We start from the raw sequence: 18,034 nt of genomic DNA, 5'->3' as shown, positions 1-18,034 counted from the left end.
GCTGCTGTGTTCCTGGACTCTCTTTGATGTTGGAATAATTGTGCAAATTTGGAGCAACCTTCCAGACTGTTCTGAAAATCTTTAAATTGTACATCATTCCTTGTTAAATTAGCTTCTGCTGCTAAAATTCTTTGTATATGGAATTGCTGGAGGTGCATTTTTGATTCATCAGCACTATTCTTAGGAAATTAACTCAATATTATTATTAAAAAAATATTTTGTGCTTTATTGACCATCTACTAATGAGATACCAGAAATCCAATCTTGCTAAAATCTGCTAAAAAGTTTCTGATTACTTGAGTTAGGAGTAGAAGCTGCATGTATTAGAAACCAGACCTGTCCCCTAGGGATTCACGTGGCTAAGTCCATCATTATTATTTTTCCTGCAAGGGGTGGCACAGAGCTTCATTTCTCCCTGTAGCTCTGAAGTCCCAGGCTCACGCATATTTGATCCCTGCACTTCAGCAGTTACTCAAATATTCCATAAACATTGTTTGGGAAGTATTTGAAAATCCCTATTTACTTCCATAGCAGGTGCTGCATAGAATTTAAATTTTCAGTTGGCATTAGAGTGAGGACTATGGCTGTTTGAGGAATGGATGGAATAATATTTTGCAAGTAGATAAAACAGGGATACCTTTGTCTTTGGTGAAAAGGATCTTGTATCAGAAATTCATCTGCTGACAATAAACTGAGGAGTGTATGCAAATTTAAGTGAGGTATTAATAGGTTGGCCCAATAGGACATAACCAGAAGACTTTGTTTTCATTCCTCGAAGTAATTAAAATTTTTTCATTCAAATTTTTTTTCTCAGGTATTCACCCTAAGTCCTGGAAGCACCATTGTTCCAATAATTTTGCATACAAAAATACATAGAAAAATGAATGTACATCTCTGTAGGGCAGTAGGGGAAGAATGGGAGAATGCAAATAGTTAAGAATTATCAACTTAACATCAAGATGTGTAGGAAAACAATGTTGCAATTCTTGTATCTTAAGGAGAATTTCAATTGCAAGCAGTAACCACTGTGTGAAGCTTAATCAAAGCCAAGGTATCTGTGCTTCCACACAGGTTTCTCAAATACAGTGAAATACAACAGTGAAGTTATGTAAGTTTTGATGTTGCCCATTATGATTTTTCAATTTTTTGCTGTGGTTAGATTGCTGCAGTTTATTTCTTTACCATGTATTTAGCAAAATTAGTAAATAAGATGGAAATTTAGATAACCTGAGAGAACAAGTGAATCCAGCTAAGGAGTAAGAAGTGGCAGCTAAGCATCTTAGATTTGCCAGAACTGTGGTAAGAACTGGCAAGAAGTTCTACAACCTCAGATCATAAAACAACAGAGAGCATTGGACTTGGAGGAACTTTCCTTCAGCCAGGGAACTGGATAACTCTGACACTGGTCACACAGCTCATAAACTTTTCTCTTGTGAAACAGTTCACTCCTTCTCATGAAGGTAAAAATATTGCATGGGAAGTCCTAACTAAAGCTGTCAATGGATAACTCTAGTTAACCAAACAATATCTTATTGTCTTTGTCATCTGACTTTTTCTGATGCTATTTAATTAAAAAAGGGTTAGTCCTTAAATTTTTAAAGAACTTCTAGAGACTTGCTCATTTCTGAAACTGTGTTAAATGAAGAATAAATCATTCTTTGAGCTGTCTTTTTTTTTTTTTTTTTTTTTGTTCATCTTGAAGAATCATAACGGCATCCATATTTAATAAATCACCAGTCTAGAACTCTCCACTCTTCATCCTTCAGACAATAAGGAATACAATGATTTTACCATGATTTAACCCCCTGTCCATAAATCTAGGCTTTGTAAAGCATTAGAAGATTTCCAGCATGCCGCCAGTTATTCAATAGCATCTCGGTGAGATTGAGCTGTTACATAAAATCTTTACAGAACGAGATTTGCAGATGGATTTCTCTAGCTCTGTTAATGACCTTTCCATCTGTGTTGTCCTGGTAAGTTTTTCATCTTCAGCTGCACAGGAGATGCAGTCGCTTAATAAAACCCTTAGGGTCCATATAGCACACAAACCCATAATTTATATGATGTTTCTCTGTAGAAAAGCATAATTAATTCCACTTTCCAGAAAACAATGTTATAAGTGTTAAAAAAAAAAAAAGTGATTTACTATTTTAGTCATAAGCAAGATTGGGTTTTTGATAATGACCTTTCTAATTGGAAAAGAGAAGGACCATTTTTTTAAAGTATTGTATAACACTTTGCCTTTTAAAAACATTTTATTTCATATTTGCAAAGTTCATTAAAAGGTCTCCTTGGGTCTTTTTGTTGACCCAAGGACAGCTCTTACCTCCCTCATGTATCTTGTGTTGGCTTTACTAACAAGAATATTTTTGACCAAAAGCTGGCAGAGGGAGCAGGACTGCACAGCAAAAGGTGAGCCAGGGAAAGAGAAAAGCAGCTGGTTTCCTGAACTAAATTTAGCTCCTGCTACTGTAGGTGCAGGGGTAACTCTTGGGAAATGCAAGAGATAATAAAGAAAACCAAATCTTTGTGCAAGGGAATTTATTGTAAAATTGCACGGTTCAAGAGTTCCACTGCTAGTGGCCATTGTATGATATGGATGTGAATAATTTGTGAGAGGAAATGGTAAAGGTAAAAGCAGGATTCTGGGAAGAAGCTGTGAAACCAGAGACACTTGAAGATCAGGGAGCCTCTCACAGCCAGGGCAAGGAAGCAACTATGAGTTGCATCGAGGGGAAACCACCACTCCACCACAAGATGAAGAAGCCACATTAAGCAAAAAGCAATCATATGGTTTGATCTTAACATTTGTGAGGCAGGAGATAAAAACAGTATGAGAACCTCAAAATAGCAAGAGGTCAGAGTGAGACTCTCACTAACAAAGTAAAAGTGCAGCTCTCCCAGGGTGGAGGGAAGGGCCCAGCTGGTGGAATTCTGTTGCTCTACATGTACTTTCTGGGCTCTCCATGTACTTTTGTGATATATATGTTTAAACATGCCATGTTTATGTGCTGAGGGTTTAGTAGCTCTGTCACCATACACAGGGAGACTTCCAAATGCTACTGATTTTGTTCCGGAGAGAATTTATCTTCTGGTTTATAGCTATATTTGACCTAGAACTTAAGTTTAGTTTATTTACAATTTTTACTTGATAACATTGCGTTATAAAAGACAGCAGTGAGGAGAAAATATCCATGGAAACACTGCAGGATACCGAAGAGGAAGAAGAGATGAAAACAGGGACATACGATGACTGTGCCTCTTATTTTTCGATGGGTGGCAGTGTTAGCACAGAAATTATCTTTCCACTCCTTAAACCTGGCTCTGAGATCGACAGGCAGTTTCCTTAGATGTCATTCTGATTTTCTCAGTGGAGGAATTTCACATTACACTATCTCCAAAGTATGTATTCCCTACATGAGTGTGGAAAGCTAGATGTCTTTCCCACCAAAGCAGCAAAATCCTAAACTTCAAATGCAATTACACACCACTAGGAAAATTAAAAAATATGCGTGTGCATATTAAACCATGATTGATTTAAAATACTTAGGAAAAATACTGTGTAATATCCTTAAAGTTGCATTAGGCTTGGTAAATGGTTTAATTTGGAATTGGACTATGATTTCTGACAGAAATTACTACAGAAAGTAGAAAGTTATTAATATATCACAGCAGGATACATCAAAGCAAACAGGCTGATTTCATTTCTGGTTTAACGTCACTGATTTCTAAGGTGCATTTAGCCCCCTAGACATGAGATGACTCCAGTGTGGATGGCTGTAACGTGGACTGCCAGCCCCCCAGCTTTGGTTTTGCTTTTCTCTCTCTCTCTCTCTTTTTAATTTTTTTTATTTAAACTTGCTGCTTTTGCCTCAGCTGGTTTAACCTTTAGCTGACCTAGTTACTGAACCAGGGCAGCTGGTGGCATCTGAGGCAGTCAGTATTTCTCCTTTGTTGCTTGCCTTTTGCAAGGAGCAAGCAGACACTGGTGGTGGCTGAGCAGCAAGCACAGAGCTGTCCTCGCCCCTGATGCACAACCACCCCTAGCCCTGAGGGCATATGCATGCCAAAAAAAAAAGGGGAGTGGGCTACTGCAGGGCTGGTACCACTGGTCAGGAGCCTCCAGTTCCTTGACTGATGTGCTGCAGAGAGGGAGTGACACGGAGATGTTCAGCTACAGGAAAATTCCCCTGCAATTCTTCATCACCACTTCAAGGAGCGTGGACAAAGGTGCATTTCAAAGGTAAGTGTGCAAGCGCTGCAGTGCTGCCATGGCACTGCCTGTGAAGCTGGCACTCAGTGCTGGCACCGTGGTGATCCACTGAGCTGGCAGGAGCCCCGGGAGCCAGCTGTGGGCAGCAAACGCTGCGTGGAAACTCCCAGCCTAACTGAGGTTTGTGCTGAAGGCTATAATTAAAGCTATTCATAAGAAGAGAAGCATAAACAAAAGGTAACTTGCTAATTTAAATGACCCAGTCATATGTTTTGACCCTGAAGACACTGTTTGGGGCTGCCTTGACTTTGTGGTTTACAGCAGCATTTTGCTGGTATTGTGTATGACCAGCACATCAGCACAATAGTGTTTTTTAATTGAGGTCCTGGCTGCACGTTCCTGCTCTGAAGTGTAGTTCTGCTCTTGTGTGAGTGTACAGTTCCCTCTGAATGTGGGGATTTTTTTTGGCACAATTTGAACAGCACACCCTCCCAAGGTATCTGACCTTGCACAAGCATTTCTTTGTGCTGCTCTGCTTTCTGTTTAGCTGTACCCTGCTCTACCACCGAGCTGTCATGTACATCATTGAGGAGCTCCCTCCAGCAGTCTTTACGTGCTGTAAGTTGTTCCTTTGGTTCTTTATGATCTTTCCCAAGCTCAGCCAATATTTCAGCTCAAGTTCAGTCTCCTGCTCTTACTGTGGCTCTCTCCAGCCACACATAACTATGTGGAGCAACACTTGCCCTGGGGAATTTGAACAAAATGAATCCTAATACTGCAAGAGTGTGCGTTTGAGCACCTAAATCCTGCCTTCCTTTGTTCCTGCAGCCAATCTTGCTTTTTAGCTGGTATAAAACTTCTTTATTTGGTCCCACTGCATATGACTGTATGGAGGGACTGAGGCACACTGTTTCACTGTCTCGTTCTGAGAGCAGAATTTGTGGCTCGTGGAAAATACAGGTCTTTCAGCAGACTGAGGCTGAGCTTGCCTGAGACACTGTTTCTGCCTGTATTCTGCTTGGTGCCAGATTGGGACAGAAAAGAAATACAAGCAAAGTTGTTCAACACAGACAAGGGCTCACTGTGCCCTGTCCTTTCCTCTGAACAAACTTTGTAAGGGCTGTTAGTGGTGGTGAGCTAATATTAAATTGCACCAAGAATTAAAGCCAGCCATTGAAATGAACAAGAACTTACCTATGTGTTGCAGGAAAGAAAAAAAAAAAAAAAAAAAAAAAAAAAAAAAAAAAAAAAAAAAAAGGAAAAGAGAATTAGTTAATGTGGTAGAGAAGAGCGCAACAGAGGAAGGCAAAATTGCAAAATCTGTTGAATAAATCAACTAAATTTTTGTACTTTGTTTGTACTCCATTTATGGTGTTTAACGTTTTAAGCAATATACCTAGCTGAAGAAAATATACGTGCAAAATTGCATATTAATGAAAAGGAATGAAAAGTAAATAAACTAAAAAAAAGTGATTGTGCATGCTCTAAGGAAGATACTACAATTTGATGCCAGAGTATAACACCAACTAATCAGCACCTCTTAAGCTGAAAATATGAAATTTTTACAGCAAATTGTTTTTCCTGAGGATTTGCACTTCAGTGATTATGTGGTGAAATTTCAAAAAAGCTTCTACTATCAGATAAACTCAAGCCAAATTTGCAGAGAGAAGCGTGCACAAGTGAAGTTTTTATCTTTTCTCAAAGAGGTAATGAGATGTAAACATCTACAAAACACGTTTGACTTCAAAATCCTTTGAGGCAAGATGGGCAAAGTCAAAGGCGAGGAGCTACCTGGTCCAGAAGGCACCTAACACCACTGATAAATCTCTGCATCCCAGCTCAGATCCAGCCACAGCAGTATTTAAATCCAGGTACAGACTGGGGGGTTTCACTAATCTACGTTTATGGTTAGAATTTGACTATTTAAAAATGCAAATATAGCTGCTGACAAAGGGCAAAAGCAAGAGAATGATGCTAATAATATCAGGGCTTGAAATCTCAGCATAATCAAGCTGCAGTCTGGAGTGACTGGATTAAAAGAACATAATGAGCTTTCTTGAGAGGTGTGCTGCCTGATTACAGGTAAAAATTGAAAAACTTGCAATTCCTGAAGCTTCATTCCTTCCCTGAGACTCTTACTTTCCACCCCAGATAGCTCCTGAGCTGTCCCCTTCAATTCATTTCGATTTAGGTGCTTTTTCTCTGGCTAGGAGGAAGAATAAGGCATTTTGCACCCAGGCTGCAACAAGTGATGCTGTCTGTCCTTTTGCTGCTGAGGTAAATCTGTATTGATAAAGCATTTGCAAATGCCTTCCTACAAACTCCCACAGCACTTCTGGGAATAGCTGATGGCTGTTAACAGGCTGTCAGCATGGCATCAACAGTTTACTCTGCTGAGGACCAAAATGTTTTAATCTAACACATGTTCTTTTTTGGCTGTAATATGAATGTATGAAAGAGAAATGCAGTGAGTGTGACATTCTGGTCAGAACACCTGATCTCTTGTCATGTTAAAATATAAAAACTATAATTCTTTTTTTCTCCCAAAAGAAAGAAAGAAAAACAGCCAGGTAGAACAATGAAGATGCTCCTGTTAATCTAGCAATTTTCTGTTTAAAGTTTTTGTATATGATGGAATTCTCATTCTCTAATGATCCTTGAATTAATGATTATATTAGGTTTAGTTAGACAGTGCCCTGTTTGTTGGAGATTTCTGCGACTGTGGAGCAGTAACTGAATTTCGTCCAAGTCCCATCAGTTCCTGCTAATAATGGAGCAGATCACAAGTGCAAAAGACTACTTTGGTTTAAAAGTTTACATATGCAAGTCCCAAAGGAGTTTTGGTGCAAGATTAAGAATTTATTCAATAAATTTAAGATCTGTAGAAGTCTGGAAAGCACTCAAATCCTTAAGAGTAGCATTCTCTTCCTCATCGCCACTGGGAAGGCACAGGGACGCTCCAGCACTGCTCTAGGGCACGCCCTGGGCAGCGCAGGTGCCCCATGGCCAGTGGTACCTGCTGTCCCCCAGGGACCTGCCATGAACACCTCAGGCACAGCACACATGCAGAAACAAAGCATATTTGCTAGTACCTGCTTTCTGAATCTTTGCTTACTGCCAAATATTTTCCAGTGAGTTATGGGGAGACCAGGTCACAGAGAAGCGCTTGCTTCCTTGCTCTCATCCACCCACCATCTAAATTAGGTGTTTTATAAATATTTAATCACCAAAGCATCCAAGTCTTTGCCCAGTCATGCTCTCTGGTTATGGAGCCCCAAAATGATGGGAATCACAGGCTGAAGTTTGCGTGGAGTAAGAAGTGGATGGGCGAATTCAGAATGAGGCCTCCTCCATAATGACAGACTGATAAATCACGTCTGTTTTTCTCTACAATACAAAGAGGGGAAAAAGCAAAAGAATGACCTAATTTAGCTATGGAGATGAATGGTGTGACAGGAGAGTGTTCCTAAAAACACACATAAAATGTAAATCTTCCTTTCCTGTGAATGCCTGGGCAGCAGTTGACTTCTGTGACTCACTTAACAGAAATTCCATGGGAAAAAGGTTAGGCTTTCTCTGGGATGAAAAGAACAAGAGTAAATGATATAAACGGTGATTGTAAAGCAAATTCCTGCCTAATATCCCCTGTCTGCACTCTATGAAAAGCAAACACAGCCAGTAAAGTTTTCATTGCTGCAGTAGGTTCCTTGTCTTTGGAGAGGCGAAGAGGACAAGCTCCACAAACAGAGCTCCAAGGCTTTGAAGGTTGACTGGAGAGCGCAGATCTCTTTCAGAAGAGAGAAGGAGTGCCTCCACCTGAGATTCCTGGTGTGCTGACTGAAAACCATGGACGTTTCACCAGTAGCTTTTTCCTCACTCCGGTTGGTCATTGGTGTGACGTGGAATAAGCTACAGGGGAGTCACAGCCAAAACATCTTCCTCAGCTGGATACAGGGAGAAGGAGTCAGAGTGGAAAAAGTGTGTGGATGGCCTACGTGCAGTTGAGTTCCAGCTCACAGCGTCTGTTTGTGGAAGTTTATATTCAGCGACATCAGCAGTGCTCTCAATTACAGTCCTAGAGCAGAGGGGAAATAAAAAGCTAGAATTATATTTGACAACTGGAGAATTGTTTGTAATAACTCAGCAAATGAATATTGATAAACAGCAATCCGGGCTGCTCATGAACAGCAGAAGGAAGAGATGAAGAGCAGGATTAAATGGCCTGGTCTTACTAAAACAACAAAAACCCTCATTCCCTCTGAGACTGATTTGGAAAAAGACACATGAGGTATCGAGAACAGAAAGAGGCTGCCGCTGAGATTTTGCAGAAGCCTGACTTTAGCAGTGTGCAAATTTTCTTGAATATCAGTGATTTAGAGGAGACTTTTTCGGCCTTTATGTTGTCTTTGTTAGGTGTTGGAAATAGTGTCATGGTGCTCTCTCTGGCTTTGGTAGCTACTTTGAACAGGGTCCAATTTAAAGATTGTATTTTGTTTTGGAAGCAAGTGATTTCTATTCTTTAGAGCGGAAAGCTGGGGAGGTTATCACTATTACATCTTGGGGAGTGAACCTTGGGAATATGAATAGCCTGTGGCAATAATAATACCTCACAATAGCTTTATACAGTGATTTGAGGAGTCCTGATGGCTCAGTAAATATTTAGTAGCAGTCTCAACATCATCATTCAGATTGCTAGCCCCCTGCTAGCCCAGGGGGTGCTCAGTAGGTTTTGCAGGCTGTCACTACTGTGCACAATGTGACTGACCCTTCTCTGGAGTCAAACAATACCACATTCACCAAACTGATACCAATAATAAAATATAATTCATAATAATCTGCTAGACTTAATATTTCTGTTGAGGAAGGATGTTTACTAAAAACTTTTGGTCTTGGAAAAAATGTCAAGAAGCATCTTGAAAATGAGGATACATGAAAGGGAAATAATATGACAATAACTGATGTAAAGCGGATTTTTTTGTTTATAATTTATATCACATATCTCTGGTTAGGAAGAATTTAGTAGGTTAGCACAAATGTTTATGTAGCTTTTCCAAGCAGAGTAACAAGAGCAGTATTACTGACCTTTTTATTTCCTGAATCACATGTACAAATCCCACCCTAGGAACCTGAAAGCAAGTAATAATCAATATTCTCACTACACATGGGGAGCATTATAGCTGAGCGAGCCACAGTGAATTCTGCAGTCATATTTTCAGCTAAATTCTAAATTGTAGCAGGCAGAATGTAAGCACAATGGGACAGCCACATTAATAAGACTTTCCTGTATGTAAGGGTTTTGCAGAGGTGATAATTTGCTAGATAGCTGCCTGCCAGAGTTAGATATAGGGGCTATAGGCTTTTCCTTTTTTCATTCTGACTATATCGAAGAACATTGTCCATGTGTAAATGCTTCAAAGGCAAGTACAGCCTTACATTGGCACAGGGATAAGGAACTTGTGCCTACCCCTTTTCTTTGCCATGACAACAATCTGGCTTTTTCCTGGCCATTTAGTAGGAGCCTCCTGGGGATGTGAGCTCCGTGCCTACCACGTGTCCCTCCTCCTTAAGGTACCCTGGAACTGTGCTGCCTGCACTGTTTATCTGAGGATACTGTTAGGTTGAGTACTGTAATTTTCAATCTTCTAAACTCTACAAAAGCGATTTTGGCTACAGCATTTTTTAGTGTACATATCCTCTTAACGGAGTGAAAAAAGACTGAGAAGAGGGGAAAGCAGAAGACAGGGACCCAGGTTTGTCAACACATGATATTCAGTTTATGTGCCATTTTGGCCACTTTCTTAATTCTGCCTGGAACTTTATGAGCAGCCATTTAGAGTGCTGGGGTACTGCAGGGCTACCTGTGACTCCTGCTATTTATCCATCATAATTTTCTCTCCACTCTGGAGGATATTGCTGCCTTCCAATGCACAAAGATTGTTTAGTTTTCTTTAAACAGGAAGGAATTTCTTTCCATCACATTCCCTAATGCAGAATCAATCTGTATGTTGCCTTGAACACCACAGGCTTAGGATTATCTGGATGTGAAGAGCCAGATCACCCCCGAAACTTCCCTCCTAAAGCCCAGATTACATGACAAAATGTACTGCCAATCTTGACAAGTCATCAGAATTATTTTCGTTAGAGGCTTCATCTTCTTGAGCATCCAAACTAAATAAGCCCAAATTGCAGTCTCTGAATTCAAAGTAGCCATCCTCCTGGCTTCTGTTGAGTGATGTGCTAAAAAATAATTATATTTAAAAATCTTTTGGAAAGAATTCTCTTGGGGTTCTGTTGGAAGTTCTCAATTTATTTCAGTCTTTCTATGACAGGAGGCATGTGAGTTGTCTTGAACACAGAGTGGATAATGTGCATCCAAAGTGCACTGCTATTCAAAGTTTGCCTCCTCTGTGCCCCTTTCTGTGTAAGCTGAGAACAGTTAAGGTCCCAGCCCTAAAAAAAAAAAAAAAAAAAAAGCATGTGTTCTTTTTTGTAAAAAATACAATTGAGAAGAACCATTCAGACTGGATGCATATCCCTTTCACAGTACACAGCCTGTAACCTAAAACTTTCTTCATTCCTTCAGTAACTCCTGGCCATTTTAGTGTTAAAATGTAGTGAATCTGTACACTTGCCCTAGCAGCCATTGAGTGAAGAGATTGAGTACACAAGTGCAGAAGGAATTTTCTAGTGGTGATCTGAACCTAACATCCCTTCATGTCCCCTTATATCAAATAAGGTTATGTACACACACAATGCAAGATGGGAGAAGAGGGCAAGAAAAAACCCTCAAAGGTGTAAAGCTTCTAAACGTTTCTAAGTTTGAAAGCACACTCCCCTACTGATTGAGTCATGAGATTTTCTTGCTTCCTTGCTTGTGCCAGGGACACTGCTCACAACCTCAACTTTCCTGGTAACTGTATTTAACTGTTCATTCAAATATGCTATTTTTACTCACCTTGTTTTTATTGGCTGCCACCTTTCTTCCCTGTAAAAGGTTTTTTTTGTCAAGAGGCAAAATGGTTGGGTTTTGAAAAGCCATATAATATTTTGACCGGCCACTAAATTAAGAAAAATCTGTGGTTCTTTGCTTTCCTTCACCTCTCCTGGGGCTGCTCTTCACACACTGCCTGCTGAAAAGTGGGACCTGAAAGGTTTTGTGGAAGGGACTTTGCAGCAGGAAAATACAGCCAGTACCTCTCCTTTCTTTTCTCTCTTGAATCTAGTGCTCCAGAAATGCTGCCAGAAGTTGTTTTTGGGCCATCTGGGATTCCTCATTTGCATCATACAGGAAGTAGGAACAAGACTAATTTAATGGCAATTTTGTTATAAATCAAACTAAATTGCTAAAAAACCTACCTGTCAAAATTAGGGCAGCGGTTTCTATTTACCTCAAACAAGTCAGCTGGAGAGAATGAGATCATTGTGGATAGACAGAACAGACATGAAACTCCCAGAGCAGGGGAAGGAAAAGAAATTTTGACCAAAACCATTTCAGTAACAGAGGGTATGAAATCTGATGTCTTCCCGTAGGGGAATACTTGTGGGACATAGTTCTTTGCTCCAGTGGTTTTCCCAAATTGCCCCTCCAGAACTCTCCTCTGGTCTTCTGAAATCACAAAAATAGTCAGCTTTAGGGGAACTATTGTAAAACACATCGTGAGCTCCCCTCCCCTCTTGGTCACACACGTGTGACACCCTTCATCCTGCCCAGTACCACAGGCTCGCTCCTGTGGAACACTTTTACAGTGATGGGGTTTTGACAGACTCAAAACTCCAATCGATCCCCAGCTCCAGAAAATTTCTTAAAGGCATTTTTCTACTAGTTTTTATTAATCCCACACAGCAACTGTTTAAAATTATTTTTATTTTTGCCAGTTTTCTTGAATGTTGCTTCCTTTTCTGTTATATTCTTTTCTGCATCCCCACACTATAACAAAAGCAACACTTCAGTCATGTTGATTAATTGTGCATTTCAACACCTCTCATTTGAGGCTCTGGGAAGCATTTTATAGTTTATTGGGTGATGGGAGTGAAATCTTTACAAGATCAACCGTGGTCAGCGGGGATTACTCTGCAGGATTTAATTCACAGTTTTTTGCCTATATAAATCACATAAAAATGAATGCAATGGAAGTGAAAAATGAGGATCAGACCTTCGTGTCCACCAGAAGCAGTACCAGAGATCTGGTTTAACGCCGTATCAGCAGGATTAACATTCTTATGGTGCTCACTGACTTCTGTACCACAGGATAGGCACGTGAGGCTGGAGCAACCATGTCCTAAAAGCTAAAGGATGGACCGCAGACAAAAAATTAGCAGGGCTTTTGCTGGGTATTCATGTTTTGCTGCTCCCATCTCAGTAAAAGAATGCAACTCTCCTTGTAATTTCAAAGCCACTCGTTCAATCTCTTTGAGTAATTATGGGACGACAGCCGATTATATGCTGGAAATGCTTGCTAGCCCTATTAATCTTTTGCTCATATGGGCTGTTTATAGCTATAATTATAAATGAGTGCATGAAATGAAGTGATTTCTGATTGGGTGGTTTGGGAAAGAAACTTGACTCCAGCGCAAAAGGTTCCCTCAGTGCTTCATAGTGAAAGGTGCTCCATGAGCATCCATGGATCCCAGCGGGGGCTCAGCATCCCTGAGGAGCACTTGGCAGCTGTTGGCCACGGTTGGATCACACCCACAATCACACCACTGGGGCAGCAGCTCAAAGAAATGTTCTGATTGAAACTGAGGATAAATTAAAGGGAGGCAACCAAAGAGAAACTATTTTCAGAGAGCAAGACTAGAATTTCAGTGCCATTTAGCCTGATTCTTTGGAAATAAATTGTCTGTGGAAGAGTTCTTATTAGGGTTGAAGTACTTAAGAGGGCTTATTACAGGCTCTGCACACATATACTAAGTCAGACAATGTGATGCACAGTTTAATGACATGTTATTGCCAGATGGACTTTCTTGTCCCTATTGATGGGGTTTTATTGAAAAAGAAAAAAAAAAAATTAATTCTGGTTTGATGCTAGTGTTTCATTGGCTTGTGGTCAAATTTAAATAACTTCAGGCATCTAAACTAAATATATCTGAAGAAGGTTTTTCCTATGACTGACAAGGGATTTTTTTTTTTTTAATTTGGAATGTCAATTCTTATTAGTATTATTCTTTAATAGCAAACATCTATTTTGAGCTACCCCGACTCATTAAAAATACTGATATGTGTTGAATTTATAATGCAAAACTGGGATTTTCTTTTTAGAAATTACTCTAGGTAAACAATTTAACTTGAAAAGTATAACTTACTATCTCAAAGGTCTTTTATTAATCTAGTCTCAAAAATCAACTCATGTAACTACTTTGATTAATAAATTGGATCCATGATATAAGAAAAAGGCCAAAACCTTTTATTTAATTTTATAGTTTATATCCACTTGACCCAGGCAGTGAAATCACTGCTATAGAATTACTAATGTAACACAAAGGCAGGAGACAGGACAAAATTTATACAACAAGAAAGACACTTGAGAGGAAAAGTTGGAATAGGAGACAAATCAATTTGTTCTTTGCAACAAATAACCAATGACTGCTGCTACTGAAAATACATGGGGAATATCTTTTTTTCCCAGACAAGACTTTATGATCTGTTAGAAAACTATGGTCTTTATCGAGGTGAGGGACTTGGGATCCTTGAACGATGATTTTATTCTTGGAACGCTGCTGCTGGGGAATTGTTGAAAATCCTTTCTGTCTGTGGCTTTCCACACATCACTCCTGTTGTCTTTCTTTTGTTTTATTTGATGTATAATGAATTATTTTAGTGTTACAAGGTTAGGAAAGGAAGCTCATGTTCAATGCTTCTCCATTTTAGCATTTGTGGAAAAGGTAATCTAGTGGGGCTCCAGAATAAAAGAATGGCTTTTGAGGCCTAGATGCAAGGTGAGATAAGTTCAAGGAGAGGAAAAGCACTACAACTGCACAGACTGTTTTTGCTTTTTTTTAGGGACAGTGAGATGAAGATTAGTTAGAGGATGTGAAAAAGGTCTCATAAGAAGATCCTGTGGTTTAGGCAGCTTTCTGCGACAGGACCTCCCTTTGACTGCAGTGGTAGGCTGGTACTGCAATGAACTGTCTTTGTTTCCATTCCACGTGGCATTGGCTACATGCATCTTGAAATATAAAATTTGTGGTGGTTTAGGGAAGATGGGTTTCTAACCTCACGATAATTTCCTACAGACAATTAGGAGACAGGGAAAAGGAGGTACAGATGGGCAGATACAGACAGGGAGTTACTGAGACCATAAAGAAACTCCCAAAATATTTAGGAAGAGCTACTGGAGGAATTAAGGTTAGAAACAATTCAGGAAGACGTTGTCTTCTGCAGAGGTCCTATAGAATTTTGCCCAAAAACTTCCCAGCTGAATTCGAGATATTATTCCTGAGCTGTTGAAAGTGTGCAGGGTCTGAAAAATAAATAAAATTGGTAACTCATTGATTATGAGGTTAGAACATCACTTTTCACAGTTACTTTTGGAAGTGGGGACTGCCTGCAGTCACTTCCATTCTTGTTTTCCTCATTACTGCTGTAGTTTTATGACAAAAAACTCCTTGGGGTCCCACGTTCAAAGCCTCACAACTACAACTCTCTGCTGTCTTCCATGCCTACTTAACAACATGGATTCATTTCTTAGGAAGAAATTCACTTGTTGCAGAGGAAAGAGAAAAAGGCTCAATAAAGTCAAAAATCAAAGGAACAAATAGTGACAATAGCATGAATGTGAGCCTGTTTCTTGGAACATCTGTAGGAATTGCTTCAGGAGTTAACCTCTGTAGCTTAACAGGCATACTTGGACATTTTACTACATACTGTCTATGTTATTCTTTAAAATTGTTCTAGTTTGAGGGTAAGTTTCAGCTCAGGAGCTCAGATATTTAAGTGTTGTAAGTGTTGCAGATGCTACACCAATAATACAGTCCTGAAGCAGCCTGAAAAAGCATCAGGAGAGCTGAAATCCTGCTGACCACCAGCTGCCAGTTCAGGCCTTGAAGCTGGTATTTGTGCACAAAAGCAGCATATTTCTAACCCAAGTGCCTATGAGAGCAGGGCAAGACTGAGCCCCTGAGCACTGCACAGCTGGTGCAGCTCAGTTCTGGAGTTTCACAAGCATTTTCCTTTCCATCAGCCAATGTCCGAGCGAAGCCTCTGGGGGTAGGAGATGTCTTGACCACATCTGTCACTTTGAAAGCAGTGTTTTGGGTAGTTTTCAGCTCTGTTTTCTCTCTGGGGACAAAGCTTGCATTTTCTAAGAACAGCCTAAAATTGAAATTAGCCTTCAAGAGACCATGGAAAATGACAAGAAAAGACATAAATTTCTAGTCCAAGTCTGGGCTTGCACTTACAGATATGAGCTGTGTTTAATATCACAGTTCTCTCAACCCATTTTCCTCCTACTTTAGAAATCTGTCTTTGCCAGCTATTTCCTTTCCTTTCACTGTTGCATATTTACAGAGTTCTTCCACCAATTCTTTTCATTCTTCCCTGCTACTGTTTACTTGTGCATTTTGATAACAAAATGCCTCTTAGGATTCCTCTTGGACTCTCTCTCCTCTTTATGCCCACTGGTTTCCACCTAACGTTGCTGTTTCAGGACCTGTGCATTTTCTCTGGTGAAAGCAGCCACTTACAACTGTGATTTCTCAAAGCACTGGGTATGTACGTGACCAACAGCCACTGATTTTACTCTCAGTTCTAGGGGCTGAAGCTTTGTCTGATTCCCATTCCATCCCTAGGAGCCATGACATCATCTCCATGGTATTCTGAAATTATACCCAATGGTCCTGTTTTTTCCTCTCAGACTTTATTGAAGAAATCTGTGACTTCTTTCAGGGTTGATGGTACTCAATGTGTTCTACATGCCTTTAGTGATTTATTCTCAATGAGTTTTGGGGTTTTTTTCAGCTTTGCAATTATACTTTCTTTCTGTCTCTGAGTACAAGTGTTACCATTAAGCTGTTCTGGAGGTGAGGTTTGATCTGTTGAGGACCTCTTTTGAAATGGTTGTTTAAACTGTTTTCTACCTTAAAACTACAGCTGTGAAATATTAATTATTTTTTCCATCTTCATTCTCCATTGGCCAAATTGCTTGGATCTATCTATTGAAAACCCCAGCCTGAAGATGGATGTACTTGCAGGATCATCCCAGTCATGGCGTTCAGCTTTGTGGTGAGGTGATCAGCAGCAGAGGTGCTTGTTCTTGGAGAAGTGAGCAGAGGCTGTTCATGGATGTGTGCAGTGATGTGGTTGTGCTGTCTGCATTCAAAACATATTTGTCCTCTGGTGAATCTCTGCATGCCTGGGAGAGGTGGGAGGAAAAAGTGCATCATGAGTAATTGCCCAAGAACTGGAGGATCGTTTTTGTTTCTCCATCAATTACATGATTACATTTTTAATTCCCAGTTGCTGCTTTCATGAGCCTCTGCTTTACAGGAGCTCCTTCAGACCAAGGACCCAGTGTTTTTATTTGGTTTGCACTCCATCCCTGCTGTCTGTGCAGTCTGATCCAGAAAGAATGAGCTCTCCCAATTAACCATAAAGGTATCTGGAAGAATAATGCAGGCTCTGATTTCTGCCCTGGGATCCAAATAACAGCACACACTTCTCAGAGCTATAGTAGCCCAGGTCAAGTTTTCTCTTTCTTTCCCCCATTTTTTCTTCTGTTCTCTATAGGTCCAAAAAAGAACATCTGTTAAACCCATAGAGACATTTAGGATAAAAAATGAGGTGTCTGTTTGATGGTTATATATGTGGAACTCAAATACACGAATCTTACTTTCACCACTAATTTTTGTTTTGGATTATGCATTTGGTCTTCAAATAGTATTTCCAAGGTGTAAATTTACAGTGATTCCAATAGGTTGACATCTGCTTTATAATTTTATGTCACTTTTAAACATTTATGGTATTTTTTTGAACATGCTTTGTATCACAATAAGAGTGAAGGTGGGCCAGTACACTTCCTTTATCATCACCGTGCTTACCTGCACTGATTTTTTTGGCTGTTGTTTAATGATAAAACCGTAGCAGTCTGTGTGTTTTGATTAGACAAACGAACTGAGTCGGCTGAATGCTGAGGTGACGGAGGTTTTGACAGACGCGTCCTTCCCAAGCAGAGCGGACGGGCAGCGCGCTTCCGACGCCATCAGGGCACACAGGCGGAAGGCTCGCATCGTTTCTATCGGCTCACCCCGCAGCGGCTACGGGCGCTCACAATCTCCCGGACAAAATCACGATTTCGGGAACAGCTTTATCGGGACATAACGGGCAATGCCAGCACTGAGCGAGCGCCGGGCGCAGCGCACGGCCCTGCGCAGCGAAGGCGGGCGCGCTGCCCGCCGGCCCTGCCCGCGCCTGTGCAGCGCCGCGCCCGCGGCGGCGGGGCCGAGGCGGGGCTTGGCCGCTCGCCCCTCCCCGGCGGCGGCGGCACCGTGCGCCGACCGCGGCTCCTGTCGCGCCGCCGGTGCTCTGGCCGCCCGGCCCTCCCGCCGCCGTATAAACCCCGGCGCGGGGGGCGGAGGAGGAGCGGTGTCCGCCCCCGCGGTCCCCAGGCGCCTTCTCCCCTCTCGTTTTCCGCGGCCGCCCCTTTCCCCGCTGTCGGGGGCCGGTGGCGCGGGCGGGCCGGCGGGCGCGGAGGGCGAAGATGGCGAGGAGCGGCGCCCGGTGGCCGCGGCTCCTGCTGCTGTCGCTGCTGGCCCTGGCGCTGCCGGCGGCGGCGGAGCGGCGCCCCGGCCCCGCAGGTGAGCGCGGAGCGGCGCGGGGTTCGGGAC

The 18,034-nt window shown here is 41.3% G+C and overlaps 1 protein-coding gene across 1 annotated transcript in view; it reads left to right on the top strand.

The window, feature by feature from the left end:
• The first annotated feature begins 17,930 nt into the window (after nt 1-17,930).
• Nucleotides 17,931-18,034, top strand: part of PLOD2 (procollagen-lysine,2-oxoglutarate 5-dioxygenase 2) — a 50,986-nt gene continuing 50,882 nt past the window's right edge. Inside the window, exon 1 of the mRNA XM_040074182.2 lies at nt 17,931-18,004. The gene's annotated coding sequence lies outside the window, so the exon portion shown is untranslated. The remainder of the gene's footprint in view (nt 18,005-18,034) is intronic.

Source organism: Hirundo rustica, chromosome 10, assembly GCF_015227805.2.
Source record: "Hirundo rustica isolate bHirRus1 chromosome 10, bHirRus1.pri.v3, whole genome shotgun sequence".
NCBI lineage: Eukaryota > Metazoa > Chordata > Aves > Passeriformes > Hirundinidae > Hirundo > Hirundo rustica.
The sequence above is the reverse complement of the archived record's forward strand: the minus strand, read 5'-3'. Positions and strand labels throughout refer to the sequence as shown.